The sequence below is a fragment of the Zalophus californianus genome, chromosome 8 (assembly GCF_009762305.2).
Source record: "Zalophus californianus isolate mZalCal1 chromosome 8, mZalCal1.pri.v2, whole genome shotgun sequence".
In the NCBI taxonomy this organism is placed as follows: domain Eukaryota; kingdom Metazoa; phylum Chordata; class Mammalia; order Carnivora; family Otariidae; genus Zalophus; species Zalophus californianus.
In genome coordinates, this window is record NC_045602.1 from 49,741,808 (window position 1) to 49,757,029 (window position 15,222).

At 41.0% G+C, this 15,222-nt stretch overlaps 1 pseudogene; it reads right to left on the reverse strand.

Annotated features, from left to right (window-relative positions):
• Positions 1-8,203: 8,203 nt before the first annotated feature.
• LOC113938420 lies at positions 8,204-10,668 on the reverse strand (annotated as a pseudogene).
• Positions 10,669-15,222: the final 4,554 nt, after the last annotated feature.

Below are 15,222 nucleotides of genomic sequence, written 5' to 3' on the forward strand. Positions count from 1 at the left end.
AACACCACATTACATGTCGTTGTCCTGTCTCCTTCGATTCTTCTTGGCCCTGACGGTTTCTCAGAATTTTCTTGCTTTCGATGACCTTTCAATTTTTAAATAGCAGTGCATACCAATATATTCTGGGGGGAAATCATGGATGTGTTTGACAGAAGCAATTTTTTTTTTTTGTCATTAAAGACAAGCTTCTGTTTGGGGCCCCTGGCTGGTTCAGTCAGAGGAGCATACGACTCTTGTTCTCTGGATAGTGAGTTCCAGCCCCATGTTGGGTGTAGAGGTGCTTAAAATAAATAAAATTTAAAAAAAAAGAGAGACAAGCCTCTGCTTATCTTAGATTTAAGAAGAACTGTGCCTTAGTCGCCAAAAACATATTCCTCAACCACATGTGGTCACAGGAAACCTTTTCTTTCAGGGCACCCTGGAACTGTACCCATATTAGTAAACACTTGGGTGTGTAGGGATTTCAGATTTTCAGTGTGTTTCCCCTTCTGGGAAAAATGTTTGGAGTTGAGCATAAATAATAGCTTAGTTTTTTAAGCTTAAAGCAATTTGTATAATATTGTCATATCCCGGGGCGCCTGGGTGGCTTAGTCATTAAGCGTCTGACTTCGGCTCAGGTCATGATCCCAGAGTCCTGCGATAGAGCCCCGCATTGGGCTCCCTGCACAGCGGGAAGCCTGCTTCTCCCTCTCCCATCCCCTCTCCTTGTGTTCCCTCTCTCGCTGTGTGTCTCTCTGTGAAATAAATAAATAATCTTAAAAAAAATTCTCATATCCCTGATTTCATTTGATCATTTAAAAATTTAATTCCAGTGTAATTAACATACAATGTTATATTGGTTTCAGGTGTATAATATAGTGATTCAGTTATTCTATACATTACTCGGTGCTCATCATATGTGTAGTCTTTAATCCTGATCACCCATTTTGTGATTTGCCCCCCATCTCCTCTCTGGTAACCATCGGTTCTCTATAGTTAAGAGTCTGGTTTTTGGTTTGTCTTTTTTCCCCGTTGTTCATTTGTTTTGTTTCTTAAATTCCACATACAAGTGAAATCATATAGTATGTCTTTCTCTGATTGACTTATTTCACTTAGCATTATATTCCCTAGATTCATTCACATTGTTGCAAATGGCAAGATTTCATTCTTTTTCATGGCTGAGTAATACTCCAGCACACGCACACAGGCACGTGCATACACACACACACACACACACACACACACACACACACACACACACACACACACACACACACACACACACACACCCCACATCTTCTTTAGCCATTCATCTATCCATGGTTACCTGGGTTACTTCCATAATTTGGCTACTGCAAATAATGCTGCAGTAAACACAGGGGTGCATATATCTTTTCAAATTAGTATTTGCCTATTCTTTGGGTAAATACCCAGTAGTGGAATTGCTGGTTCATATGGTAATTATTTTTAATTAAAGGTGTCTGTTTTTGTGCCAGTACCATACTGTTTTAATCATTATACTTTGGTAGTATATCTTGAAATCTGGATTGCAATTCCTCCAGCTGTGCTCTTTTTCAGGATTGCTTTGGCTATTTGGGGTCTTTTGTGGCTGCATTCAAATTCTAGTTCTGTGAAAAATGCTGTTGGTATTTTGATGGGAATTGCATTAAATCTGTAGATTGCTTTGGGTAGTATGGGCATTTTAACACTATTTGTTCTCCCAATCCATGAGCATGGAATGTCTTTCCATTTCTTTGCATCCTCTTCAATTTCTTTCATTAATGTTTTATAGTTTTCAAAGTACAGGTTTTTCATCTCCTTGGTTGAGTTTATTCCTAGGTATTTTATTATATTTAGTGCAATTGTAAATGGGATTGTTTTTTAAATTTCCCTTTCTCCTACTGCATTATACTGTATAGAGATGCATCAGATTTCTATATATTGATTTTGTATCCTGCAACCTCACTGAATTAATGTATCAGTTCTAGTGTTTTGTTTTGTTTTTTTTTGGTGGAGTCTTTAGGGTTTTCTGTATTTGGTGTCATGTCATCTACAAATAGTGAACGTTTTACTTCTTCCTTGCCAAGTTGGATGCCTATTATTCCTTTTTCTTGTCTAATTGCTGTGGCTAGGACTTCCAGTACTATGTTGAATAAAAGTGGTGGGAGGGGATATCCTTGTCTTATTCCTGATCTTGGGAGAAAAGCTCTCAGTTTTTCACCATTGCATATGATGTTAGCTGTGGGTTTTCATATATGGCTTTTATTATGTTGAGGTATGTTCCCTCTAAACCTACTCTTCAGAGGGTTTTTTTTTTTTTTAAGATTGCATTTATTTATTTGAGAGGATGAGAGAGTGTGCGAGAGAGCACAAGCAGAGGGAGTGGCAGAGGGAGAGGAAGAAGCAGGCTCCCTGATGAGCAGGGAGCCAGATGTGGGACTCCATCCCAGGACCCTGGGATCATGATCTGAGCTGAAGGCAGACACTTAAGAGACTGAGCCACCCAGGTGCCCCTGCAGAGGGTTTTTATCATGAATGGATGTTGTACACTGCCAAATGCTTTTTCTGCATCAATTGAAATGATCATATGGTTTTTATCCTTTCTCTTGTTGATGTGATGTATCATATTGATTGATTTGTATATATTGAACCACGCTTGCATCCCAGGAGTAACTCCCGTTGATTGTGGTAAATGATTGATTTTTTTCCAACGTATTGTTGGATTCAGTTTGCTAATATTTTGTCGAGGATTTTTGTGTCTGTGTTCACCTGAGATAGTGGCCTGTCATTCTTTTTTTGTAGTGTCTTCTCTCGTTTTGGTATCAGGGTAACGCTGGCCTCATAGTATGAATCTGGAAGCTTTCTTTCCCCTTCTATTTTTTTGGACTAGTTTGAGAAGTATAGTTATTAACTCTTCTTTAAATGTTTGGTAGAGGGGTTACCTGGCTGACTCAGTTGGTAGAGTGTGCAACTCTTGATCTCACAGTTGTAAGTTTGAGCCCCACATTGGGTGTAGAGATTACTTAAAAATAAAAATATTAAAAAAAATATTTGGTAGAATTTACCAGATAGTCAAGCCATGGACTTTTATTTTTTGGTAGTTTTTTGATTACCAATCCAATTTTGTACTAGTAATTGATCTGTTCAGATTTTCGGTTTCTTCCTGGGTCCGTTTTGGAAGATTGTATGTTTCTAGGAATTTATCCATTTCTTTTAGATTATCCAGTTTTTTTGTCATATAATTTTTCATAATATTCTTTATAATTCTTTGAATTTCTGTTGTGTCAATTGTTATTACTCCTGTTTCACTCTGATTTCATTTGAGTCCTCTCTCTCTCTCTCTCAATGAGTGTTCAAAGGTTTATCAGTTTTCAAAGAACCAGCTCCTGGTTTCATTGATCTGTTCTATTGTTTTTTGGTTTCTATTTTGTTTATTTCTGTTCCAATCTTTATTATTTCCTTCCTTTACTGGTTTTGGGTTTTGTTTATTCTTCTTGTTCTAGCTCCTGTAGGTGTAAGGTTAGATTGTTTGAGATTTTTCTTGCTTCTGGAGGTAGGCGTGGATTGCTATTAACTTCCCTCTTAGAACAGCTTTTGCTGCATCCCAAAGGTTTTGGATCATTGTGTTTTCATTTCGTTTCCATGTATTTTTTTACATTTAATTAATTTAATTTCTTGGTTAACCCATTCATTATTTAGTAGCATGTTATTTAACCTCCATGTAGTTGTGTTCTTTCCATATTTTTTTCTTGTGGTTGACTTCTAGTTTCATAGCATTGTGGTCAGAAAAGATGCATGGTATGACTTTAGTCTTTTTGAGTGTGTTGAGACTTGTTTTGTGTCCTGACGTGATCTGGAGAATGTTCTGTGTGCACTTGAAAAGAATGTGTAATCCACTGTTTCAGGATGGAATGTTTTGAATATCTGTTAGAGCCATCTGGCCCAATGTGTTATTCAAAGGCAATGTTTCCTTGTTGATTTTCTGTTTGGATGATCTGCCCATTGATGTAAGTGGGGTGTTAAAGTCCCCTATATTATTGTATTAATTACTTCCTTTATATTTGTTTTTAACTGCTTTATGTATTTGGGTGCTCCCCTGTTGGTTGCATAAATATTTATAATTGTTGTATCTTCTTGTTGGATTTTTCCCTTTATGATTATGTAGTGTCCTTCATTGTCCCTTGTTACAGTCTTTGTTTTAAAGTTTATTTTATCCAAATAAGTATTGCTATCCAGGCTTTCTTTTCCCTTCCATTTGTGTGATAAATGCTTTCCCATCCCTTCACTTTGAATTTGCAGATGTCTTCAGGTCTGAAATGAATCTCTGGCAGGCAGCCTATAGATGGGTCTTGCTTTTTTATCCATTCTGTTACTTTGTCTTTTGACTGGAGTTTTTAGTCCATTTACATTCAAAGTAATTATTGATAGGAATGAATTTATTGCCATTTTGTTGCTTGTTTTATGGTTGTTTTTGTAGTTCTTCTCTGTTCCTTCTCTTGCTCTCTTCTCTCACAGTTTGCTGGCTTTCTTTAGTGATATACTTGGATTCCTTTCTCTTAATTGTTTGCATATCTATTACTGGTTTTTGCTACAGAAAGCAATTTTTATAACAAAGACAAAACTGCAAAAGAAGTCACCATCCAGATGGCCAATTGAAAGTTACTCTACCCTAGGGCGCCTGGGTGGCTCAGTTGGTTAAGCGACTGCCTTCAGCTCAGGTCATGATCCTCGAGTCCCGGGATCAAGTCCTGCATCGGGCTCCCTGCTCAGCAGGGAGTCTGCTTCTCCCTCTGACACTCTTCCCTCTCGTGCTCTCTATCACTCATTCTCTCTCTCTCGAATAAATAAATACAATCTTTTAAAAAAAAAAGAAAAAGAAAAAAAAAGTTACTCTATCCTAGACATTTTGGCAAACATGAAATAGTCACATCTTAGACACCACACCAAAAAAGTGCACTGGCAATATTAAAAATAAAACAGGTGCCCTGAGTTAGAGGCATCAGAAAGTAGCAGTTTCCCTCAGACAGGATGGGTTGAAAGGAGGGCATTGTCCTGGGTGAGGTTTGGTAGATTTATAAACAAGGTTAGGTAGAAAAGGCTTCTCCACGCACATCATTAACCTGTAACCGTGTAATTAGTAACTTGTGAAACAAAGGAAGAAAACTTGATAAACAAGCTGAGATTGTCCTTTTATCTAACAGAGAACTGTTGGAAGAAAAAGAATACTTGAGATGGAAGTAGAAAATTCTGACGCCTTGGAAATTGTACTTTTTCTAATACTTCAGGCATTGACTAGCGGAACTGAAAATACAAAATATCTTAAACTGCCCCACCCCTGCCCCACATCTTCCTCTGTTCTTGGAGCTGAGGCTTACAACACACACTAAGGCTCATACATTTATGCACACAGCCGCCTGCCCCAGCCTGTACAAACCAACTGAGCTATTTTCTGAATCAAATTTGCACAACTCTAAAGAAAAAAAAAGGTTCAAAGAACAGGATGTTTTTCAAGGCAGGCTTTTTAGAAGCTAATGTTGACTTGCCCCATTTTAGGCTTTTTCAGTGTTTATTTTGCCTTCTCTGGTAGCTAACAGTTTGGAAATGAGCTCCTCATCTGGGATGGGAAGGTCAGATTTTTTTTATATCTTTGTTCTCCTCTTCATTTGGTTAAATGTCTGAAGCTAGGAATCTACTGGTGCTGCAGTGAGGAGAAGCATTTCTGGCTCATTAAAACAAATCCGCATGGTTTGAGTATCAGCTGATTTTTTTGCTACAATGCATGAAAAAGAGAACTGGATTCCCCTGCAGAGGTCTGGGTCAAGATGAGCGGCCTTACCAATATCATGTCAGTAAAGGCATAATTCAATAGAGCTTTTAATTACAAAATTTAGAAAATTGTATAGTTGTAAGTCAGGCTGTCATTTTAAGTCCACAACATTTCACTTTGGTAGCCCTTATAAAATGTGAGCCACCTCACTGCTGGGACCTTGCAACATGAGCCAGCTGGAGCAGCAAGCGTGACTCCTTCCTGCCACTTTCTGATCCTCTGATTTGACCTTATGAAATGAGCCCATAATGTAGAAACAAGAAGCTAATTTTCCTGTCTAAAAGTAGGAAGGACATGAATAAATATTTCTCAAAAGAAGAAGAAGAAGAAGAGCATCTCAACCTGACACCTTTCTTCTGACCCATTTAACTTAATAGCTGGTTCTCTGATCTCTGGGTAGATCTCATTACTGAGCGTGGTTAAACCCTAGGCTTGGTAGCTGTCTATGCACGTGACTAGTTTCACTATCCATCCTCGTGCTTCAGGGCCAATTTAAGCATGCAAATCCTATGTGGGCAGGTTTTTAAAGTTGGTGAGAAAATTTTATTTTATTCTGGCTAAAACTAATCATACTATTTTCTAAAATGAGCCTTTACTTTTATTGCTTTTTAAAAATCCCAGTCAAGGGGCGCCTGGGTGGCTCAGTTGATTAAGTGCCTGCCTTCAGCTCAGGTCATGGTCCCAGGGTCCTGGGATCAAGCCCCGCATCGGGCTCCCTGCTCAGCGGGAAGCCTGTTTCTCCCTCTCCCTCTGCCTGCCGCTCCCCCTGCTTCTGCTCTCTCTCTGTGTATCAAATAAATAAATAAAATGTTTTTTTTAAATAATCCCAGTCAATTTGAAAGTGAAGTTGTAAAGATGCCAATGATTTTAAAAATCCGCCCTTTGAGAAGCACTATGCTGAGCATCCGTGTGTGACTGTAGCTACTACCACACTGTATTCTAGTTGGAGGCCAGCCTAGGGAAGTCAGAGCTGAATACAGCTCCTCTTGCCACAAAACCGGCTGAATCAGAACCGAGGTGGTTGAGAAGTAGACAAGCACTATTTGCACATAAACATGTCTATCCAGCATGAGAACATCTGATCTACTGTGTTAGTTCTGTGGAGAGAGGTCAACTGATGTCATGTGTAAAAATCAATAGGTTGATTGTCCAAACTTTCCCAGATTTCAACTGGTTATGTGGGACAAAATAGACATGTTAGCATAATCACGATGAACTGACCATGATCTTAACTGCATTTAAGGAAAAATATGAAGGTTTATTACCAGTGTATTTTCTCATTTACTTCTGTACTCAGGAAGGGTGAGACTTTATTTTGTTCCTGATTTCCCCTAAGTAAATGATGGGAAAATTTAACAAACTAGCTTAGGTCAATTTATTAAGTTATAAAATGTAACATTCTGATGTCAACTCTGACAAAGAAAGTAGGAACATAACGCTGCTCACACGCTGTGATGTCAAGTTGTGGTGAGTGGATTATATTCTACATGGCAAACACTGTATATGCATAAGGGAGCTGAAGTCTTCTGCACCCCCGTGAGGCTATCCTTTTTGGTTAAGAAATAATGGTTAGAAGGTAGAATCCAACTTTGTTGTTGTATACAGATGCTGCCAAAAGAAAAAAGGTGTATCAGATTCTGAAAGGCACAGTTGTAAAGCTTTCGGTGTAAAGCTTCCTCGAAGCAAGAGAGACTGGATTAGAGTCCAAAGTAGCTGGGCTCTTTTCCGCTATGTGGACGTCGCTGCCATGGGTCGCGTGCACGCTGCCGGGAAATCGGTGTGATCCGGAGAGACTCGCTTGGTGTTCACAAGCATGTTTTGTGACAGACAGTACCATCTTGAGAGTTCTTAAGGCCAAAGGACTTTCTCCTGTGCTCCTGAGGATCTCTACCATGTGATTAAGAAAGCTGTTGTTATTTACAAGCCTCTTGAGAGGAACAGAAAGGGTAAGGATGCTAAATTTGGACTATATTCTGATCAAGAGCCATAATCACTGGACGGCTCGATATTTGAAGACCGAACAAGTCCTTCCCCCCACCACCTCGCCCCCAGTTGGAAATTTGAGTCATCCACAGCCTCTGCCCTGGTGGCATAAATTTGTCCATGTATTCAAGCAATGAAATCATTGTCTAGCTAGAACAAAAATGTAGCTGAGGGAAACTCAGGTGTACGATGCCTAAAAGCCTACTATGGTGGTCTGTAAAAACATAGACTGTGGCGCTCTCCATCCATCCTGTGTTTTGAAGAACTGCCTGTAACAATCACAGTTGTGGGGAGAGACAATTCCAGTTGTTGTTGTTGTTTTAAGTTTTAAAAGAGATACAAATCTATGTCTTAGCACCTTTGGCATTTTTGTCCAAACAGACTCTGACAAAGAAAGTAGGAACAGAACCCTGCTCACTTCCTTTCTCCACTGTCCGGTGGTTCTGCCCCAGCGGCCGGGATGCCTCCTTTATTCTGCCCTTCACAGATGCAGAGCTTTACATGTTTCCATGGTGGGAAGGGGTTCCTTGTCCTCAAACTCACTGTTAAAATCCATGCCCAGAACCTGCACCTCACTCTCCCAACTTGACTCCTCTGTGGCTCCTCAGGCTTGTGCACCATTATTTGGGGTTTGGGGGTTTTGTACATTTTCCTCTGTTGTCAGGCCCATTCGCTTGGCGCTGGGATCCTGCCTTAAACCTCAGCCAGCCAGACTTTGTCACAGTTTTTCTATATTTTGGGGCAACTTCTGTTAATCTCTGACCCAAACTGGCTGGGTCTCCTATTTGAGGATTCTTTAGAGAGTCATTCTTTATCTTTGTTATGCCATCTCTTTGATCCATCTCCATCTGGATTTCTTTATTTAATTCACTGACTTTCTTTTATAGCTTCTTCCTTCTTTGTTGAGGTGGAAGATTACTGAAATCCTCTAGCATTGTAGCCCCTGCATTTGAGGCTTTTGAAGCAGTGAATTTTGAGTTTGAAGATCATGAATTCACTGAAGCAGTGAGTTCCTTTTTCTGTTTGGGAGACTTATTTATTCTTATAAACAGCCATAACTTCTTTTTGGATTTGCTAACAGATTTGACCTCTGGTTTGCCTTCTCTGGAATTGGAAAGACTGTTCTCAGACACAGTACACTTCTTTGGCTGAGTGTCATCCTCAGGTGTCTCTGCGAGGCTCAAACTCTGACCTGACAGTTTCTATTACAAGCTGTGACATTTTCCAGATCACTGATTCAGCTGCTTTTCCTGTTCTCTCCGAGAACTTTTCATTGATTGCTATCGCCCGCTGATCAATCTCCGCACGTCTTCATCGATTCTCCCAATCTCACTCTCCTCCTTGCCTCCACTCTTTGTGTTTTCTGCAAGATGTTGGAACTGTGAAGATGTTAATATTCACGCAGCACATGGTAGCATTTCTTGGAGAATTGAGGCGTATTCTGCATCGCTGTCCTCTGCCATTGGCAATGCCTTCGAACTTGGTGGTGTGCCTTTTCACCATCTACCTTTTAAAACATTCCCGTCAGCATCATTTTCTCAAAACACTGCTGAGCTCTGCCAGTCTTTCTGCAATCTTGCTCAAATCGTCTTTGACTTAAGTTGCTTCCGGTGAGCATCTGTCTTCCGTGATTCACGAGAGTGCCATTCCCAACCCGCACAGGTCTTGGCCACAGCCCACGCATTCCACAGTTGTCTGTGATGTCAAGTTGTGGCGGCTCGATTAGGGATGCCCCGTGTGATCACTCATTTGGCTCACAGGGTGGAAGGGAAAGCTTTCCATGATGTGTGCTTGTATTCTTCTTCCTCCTTCAACTTCTTTTGAGGTTGGTATTTCTTCAAACGGTCCTGAGTTGCTCTGCATAGCTGAGTCGATCTCTGTCCCTTCCCTGACACATGGGATATATTTTTCAAGAATAGCAATTTCTCACTGTGTGTGGTTTTCTAAGTCAAACTGATCCCTCTGTGCCCCAGGCCAGGTGTGGGAGGGCAGGGGGAAGGGGTGCTTCCCAGGGGCACGGCTCCTTGTGGGTCCCTCCCTGGCCACCCCCATCTCATCCCCTTGTCACGCGTCATGCAGGGGCTGCCTCCTGGGTCTCCTCCAGCCCCCCGCCCCCCATCACTCCTCACCTACATGCCCGCCCTGCACTCCGTGTGTGTTAATTTGTAAGTGACCAGGAGGTGGACTTGGACAAATGGAAAATGTAATCTTGTTCTTATATAGAAGGACTCAACCGCATAAAAACGTCAGTTCTAAGTAACTTGTAAATTTAATGTGAGTCAAATAAAAGTGTCAACAAGTATTTCTTTCCTGGCACTAGGCAGGTTCATTCCAAAGTTCACATAGAAAAATAAACATGCAAGAACAGCTAGGAAACTCCCGAAAGAGAAGAGCAGTGAGGATATATTTAACTAGCTGTTAAAATATACGGTCCACGTTAATATTAAAATATCCATGCAACTGCTTGGTTGTGTGGGCCTGGCCCCATATGCCCAGCACCCAGGACAGCAGCTGCCGAGAGCAAGGTGCTCTGTACCAGCTACGGAGTGAGCGGCTCTGGGACAAGGGGCAGCAGCTTTTCCTCCAGGTTCTGAATGCGAACATGCCGAAGAGTCTAAAGGTCTTTGCAGAAATGTGTCTTCAGGTGATCAGGAGGAAGTGAATTTCCGAGACTCTCACTTCTCTGGCATGAGCCACAGCCTGTGGTGCCTTGGAGGTGCCCGTTCTCATCTGACCTCGTTCAGAATATTTCTGTTCCCAACGACCTTGGATTACTGATTCAGAACCATGTATCCTGTGTCCTGTACGGAGACTCTGCATGTTCTCAGGAGGCCCTTCAGCACTCTCTTCCCATGGTCTTTTATGGCCTCATGCGTCATCCCGTATATTCCTTCCCGTTAAATAGCTGTTGGATCATCTGCTTTGGTTATTCTGTTCTCTGCATATCAGTTACGCTTTCAGCATAGACACTGTTTGGTCTATTATCAAGTAATCTTGACTTTGTTGAGTAGGTGAGATATTCTTTTTCATCTTTTTGAAAATAGATTGCAGTCACCATCTAACCTTGTGTCTTGCTTGCAAAGGACTTGCTGTCTTTGCATTCTTAATGTTCTTTGTGTGGCAAAAGGTTTTTTTTGTTTTGTTTCAGATAACTTGTCTTCCTATTTATTCGGACTTCTTTGAGTAAAATCTTGTTGATCTTTCTGTTCTTATTGATAACTTATTTGGAGTTTTATAGTTTATGTAATATTTTAATAGATTTTAAAAGGAATGAGTTTTCAGTGGTATTACTTGCACTACCATTAGCCTGAAAACCCCTTGGTATTTGAGAAGCCACTAGGAGCGGGAGGCGCTGAGGCAGTAATCCGATGGCGAGAAGACCCCGCCTGGCCTGCGGTGGTACTACAGGTGCGAGCCCGGCCGGGGGCTGCAGGGCCCCGCGACAAAGCTGGGATGGCGCACCTTATCCTGAGAGCTGTACCAAGTGCGGAGCAGTGAGGATGTTACAGGGAAATTGTATCATCTGATTTGGTTTTTATGACTATTATCTGGGTAAGATTGGTTTTGGTGAGGTGGGCAGAGAGATCAAATAGAGACAGGACAGCAGGCTTTCAACTGACACTTGTTGAAAAGGTGCAAGAGCACAACTTTCTGCAGAGCCCCCTTGTTGCAGCCTCTGCCTCTTATGCCTCCAGGCCCCCGGGCTGCCGGCCATGCCTTAAGCTCTGCTTGGGGGTAGGTTCTTGCCAGTAGAACAATGGTATCCCTTGAGTACACGGCTCCTAAGGTGCAGAAGAAGTGGGGGGGGTATAGTTGGACAGGGCACAAACTTTCGTGTCAGACACACCTGGGTTTGAGTCTGGGTTTTGCCACTCCCTAGCTGGATGGTCTTGGGTGAGTCACTCAATCTTCTGAAAGGTCTCATTTTTAGACCAAGTTATGAGAGGCCTCTGTCCTGCGCCACCAGCTTTAGAAGGGCCTGCTGTGGTCCTCTTCCAGCAAGCCCCTGCCCATGGTGGGAGGACTCTATGCCAATGATCGAGGCCCATGTGGTAGTCCATATGAATGGTGCTCACCCCCCACCCCCGCCCAGACTTGTGCAGTGCACACCCTGTGCAACTGCAAGGTGTGAGCTGCTAATAATATTGGCAAGGAGGAGCAGCATTGAGGACACTGAGGGGGTAAAATCCAGACTTGGTAGGTGTCAGGATATGACCAGGAGAATGATGATGCCATCAACAGCCAAAGGAAGGTATGGCAGGAAGTAGAGAGGTCAGTGTTTGGTGTGTTAAGGCTTTGGCCCTGCAAAACGGCTACCCAGAGCTACCCAGCAGCCTGAACTCATGAGGGAGGTCAGAGCTAGACATGATTTTGGAAATCATCATAGTGGGGTCATAGTTGAGACCAAGTGGCTGTCTGAGGCCTCGGAAGGAAAGCCTATAGGCCATAGGGAAGACTGAGACTGCCCCTCTCAAGAGCATCTGTATTTATCCTACTTTGTTTTAGTTTATTTTGCTTAATTTTATTTTTTTTAAAGATTTATTTTTATTTTTTAATTTTTTAAAGAAGATTTTATTTATTTGAGAGAGAATGAGGCAGAGTGAGAGCATGAGGTGGGGGAGAGGCAGAGGGACAAGCAGACTCCCAGCAGGACTCAATCCCAGCACCCTGAGATCATGACCTGAGCCAAAGGCAGATGCTTAACCAACTGAGCCACCCAGGCGTCCCAAGATTTATTTATGTTTAGAGAGAGAGCACATTAGCAGGGGGAAAGGCAGAGGGAGAGAATCTCAAGCAGACATCCCCCTGAGCACAGATCCCAAGGCAGGGCTCAATCTCATGACTCTGAGATCATAAACTGAGCTGAAACCAAGAGTGGGGCATGCAACCAACTGAGCCACCCAGGTGCCCCTGTTTTATTTTAATTCCAATAAACATACAGTGTTAAATTAGTTTCAAGTGTACAGTATAGTGATTCAGCAATTCTATGCATTACTCTGTGCTCATCAAGATAAATGTACTCTTAATCCCCTTCACCTATTTCAGCCATTCCTGCCCTCCTGCTTCCCCCATGGTAAACATCTCTTTGTTCTCTGTGGTTAGGAGTCATTTTGTTTTTGGCTTGTCTCTTTTTTGTTCGTTTCTTGAATTTCACATATGAATGAAATCATATGGTATTTGTCTTTTTCTGACTTAATTTGCTTAGCATTATACTCTCTAGATCTATCCCTGGTGTTGCAAATGACAAGATTTCATTCTTTTTGATGGCTGAGTAATATTCCTCTGTGTGTGTGTGTGTGTAAAGATCTAAGATATATATCAGATATATATTGTATATCTTCTTTATCCATTCTTCTATTGATGGATACTTAATCTATTTCTGTAATTTGGCTATTGTAAAAAATGCTGCAATAAACATTGTGGTTCATGTATCCTTTCAGATTAGTGTTTTCCTCTTTTTGGGTAAATACCCAGTAATATGATTACTGGATTATATGGTACTTCTATTATTAATTTCTTGAGGAACCTCCATACTGTCTTCCACAGTGGCTGTACCAGTTCACACTCCCACCAGCAGTGCACAGGGGTTCCTTTTTCTCCACATCCTTGTCAACACTTGTTTCTTGTGTTTTTTATTTTATCCATTCTGACAGGTGTGAGGTGATATCTCATTGTGGTTTTGATTTGCATTTCCCTGATGATAAATGACGTTGAGCATCCTTTCATGTGTCTCCTGACCATCTGGATGACTTTGGAGAAATGTCTGTTCATGTCTTCTGCCCATTCTTAATTGGATTATTTATTTTCTTGGTGTTGAGTTGTATCAGTTCTTTATCTGTTTTGGATACTAACCCCTTATGGGATATGTCATTTGCAAATATCTTCTCCCATTCAGTAGGTTGTCTTTTTGTTTTGTTGTCTTTGGTTTCTTCTGTTGTCCAGAAGCTCTTTATTTTGATTTAGTTCCAATAGTTTGTTTTTGCTTTTATTTCCCTTGCCTCAGGAGACCCATCTAGAGAAATGTTGCTACAGCCAATGTCAGAGAAATTACCACCTGTACTCTCTTCTAGGATTTTGTTTGTTTGTTCCAGGTCTCGCATTTAGGTCCTTAATCCATTTTGAGTTTATTTTTGTGTATGGCGTAAGAAAGTGGTCCGGTTTCATTCTTTTGCATGTAGCCGTCCAGTTTTCGCAACACCATTTGTTTGAAGAGACTGCCTTTTTCCCCACTATATATTCCTTTCTCCTTTACCAAAGGTTAATTGACCATATGAGTTTATTTCTAGGTTTTCTAGTCTATTCCATTGATTTATATGTCCGTTTTTATGCCAGTACCATACTGTTTTGATTACTGCCACTTTGTAATATAACTTGAAATCTGGGATTGCTATTCCTCCCGTTTTTCTTTTTCAAGATTGCTTTGGCTATTCAGGGTCTTTTGTGGTCCCAAATTTAGGATCATTTGTTCTAGATCTGTGAAAAATGCTGTTGGCATTTTGATAGGGATTGCATTAAATCTGAAAATTACTCTGGATAGTATAGGTATTTTAACACTATCTGTTCTCCCAGTCCATGAGCATGGAATATCTTTCCATTTCTTTGCATCATCTTCAGTTTCTTTCCTCAGTGTTTTATAATTTTCCAAAGTATAGGTCTTTCACCTCCTTGATTAAGTTTATTCCTAGGTATTTTATTGTTTTTGTTGCAATTGTAAATGGAATTTTTTCTCTTTCTGCCACTTCATGATTAGTGTATAGGAATGCAGCAGATTTCTGTACACTGATTTTGTATCCTGTGACTTTACTGAATTCATTTATCAGTTCTTTAGTTTTTTGATGGAGTCTTTAGGGTTTTCTAAATACAGCATCATGTCATCTGTAAACAGTGAAAGTTTTACTTCTTCCTTACCAATTTGGATGCCTTTTATTTAGGTTGTCTGATTGCTTGTGGCTGGAAATTCTAGTACTATGTTGAATAAAAATGGTGAGAGTGAACATTCTTGTCTTGTTTCTGACCTTAGGGGGAGAAGCTCTTGGTTTTTCACCATTGAGTATGATGTTTGCTGTGGGTTTGTCATACATGGCCTTTATTATGTTGAGGCATATTCCCTCTAGACCTACTTTGCAGAGGGCTTTTATCATGAATGGATGTTGTACTTTGTCAAATGCTTTTTCAGCATCTGTTGAAATGATCATATGGTTTTTATCCTTTTATTAAGGTTTTATTTGAGTGAGAGCACGAAGGGAAAATGAGAGGGAGAAGCAGACTCCCTGCTGAGCAGAGAGCCCAACGTGGGGCTTGGTCCCAGGACCTTGAGATCATGACCTGAACCGAAGGCAGACACTTAGCTGAGTCACCCAGGAGCCCCTATCCTTTCTTTTATTGATGTGATGTATCATGTTGATTGTTTTGCAAATATTGAACAAACCTTG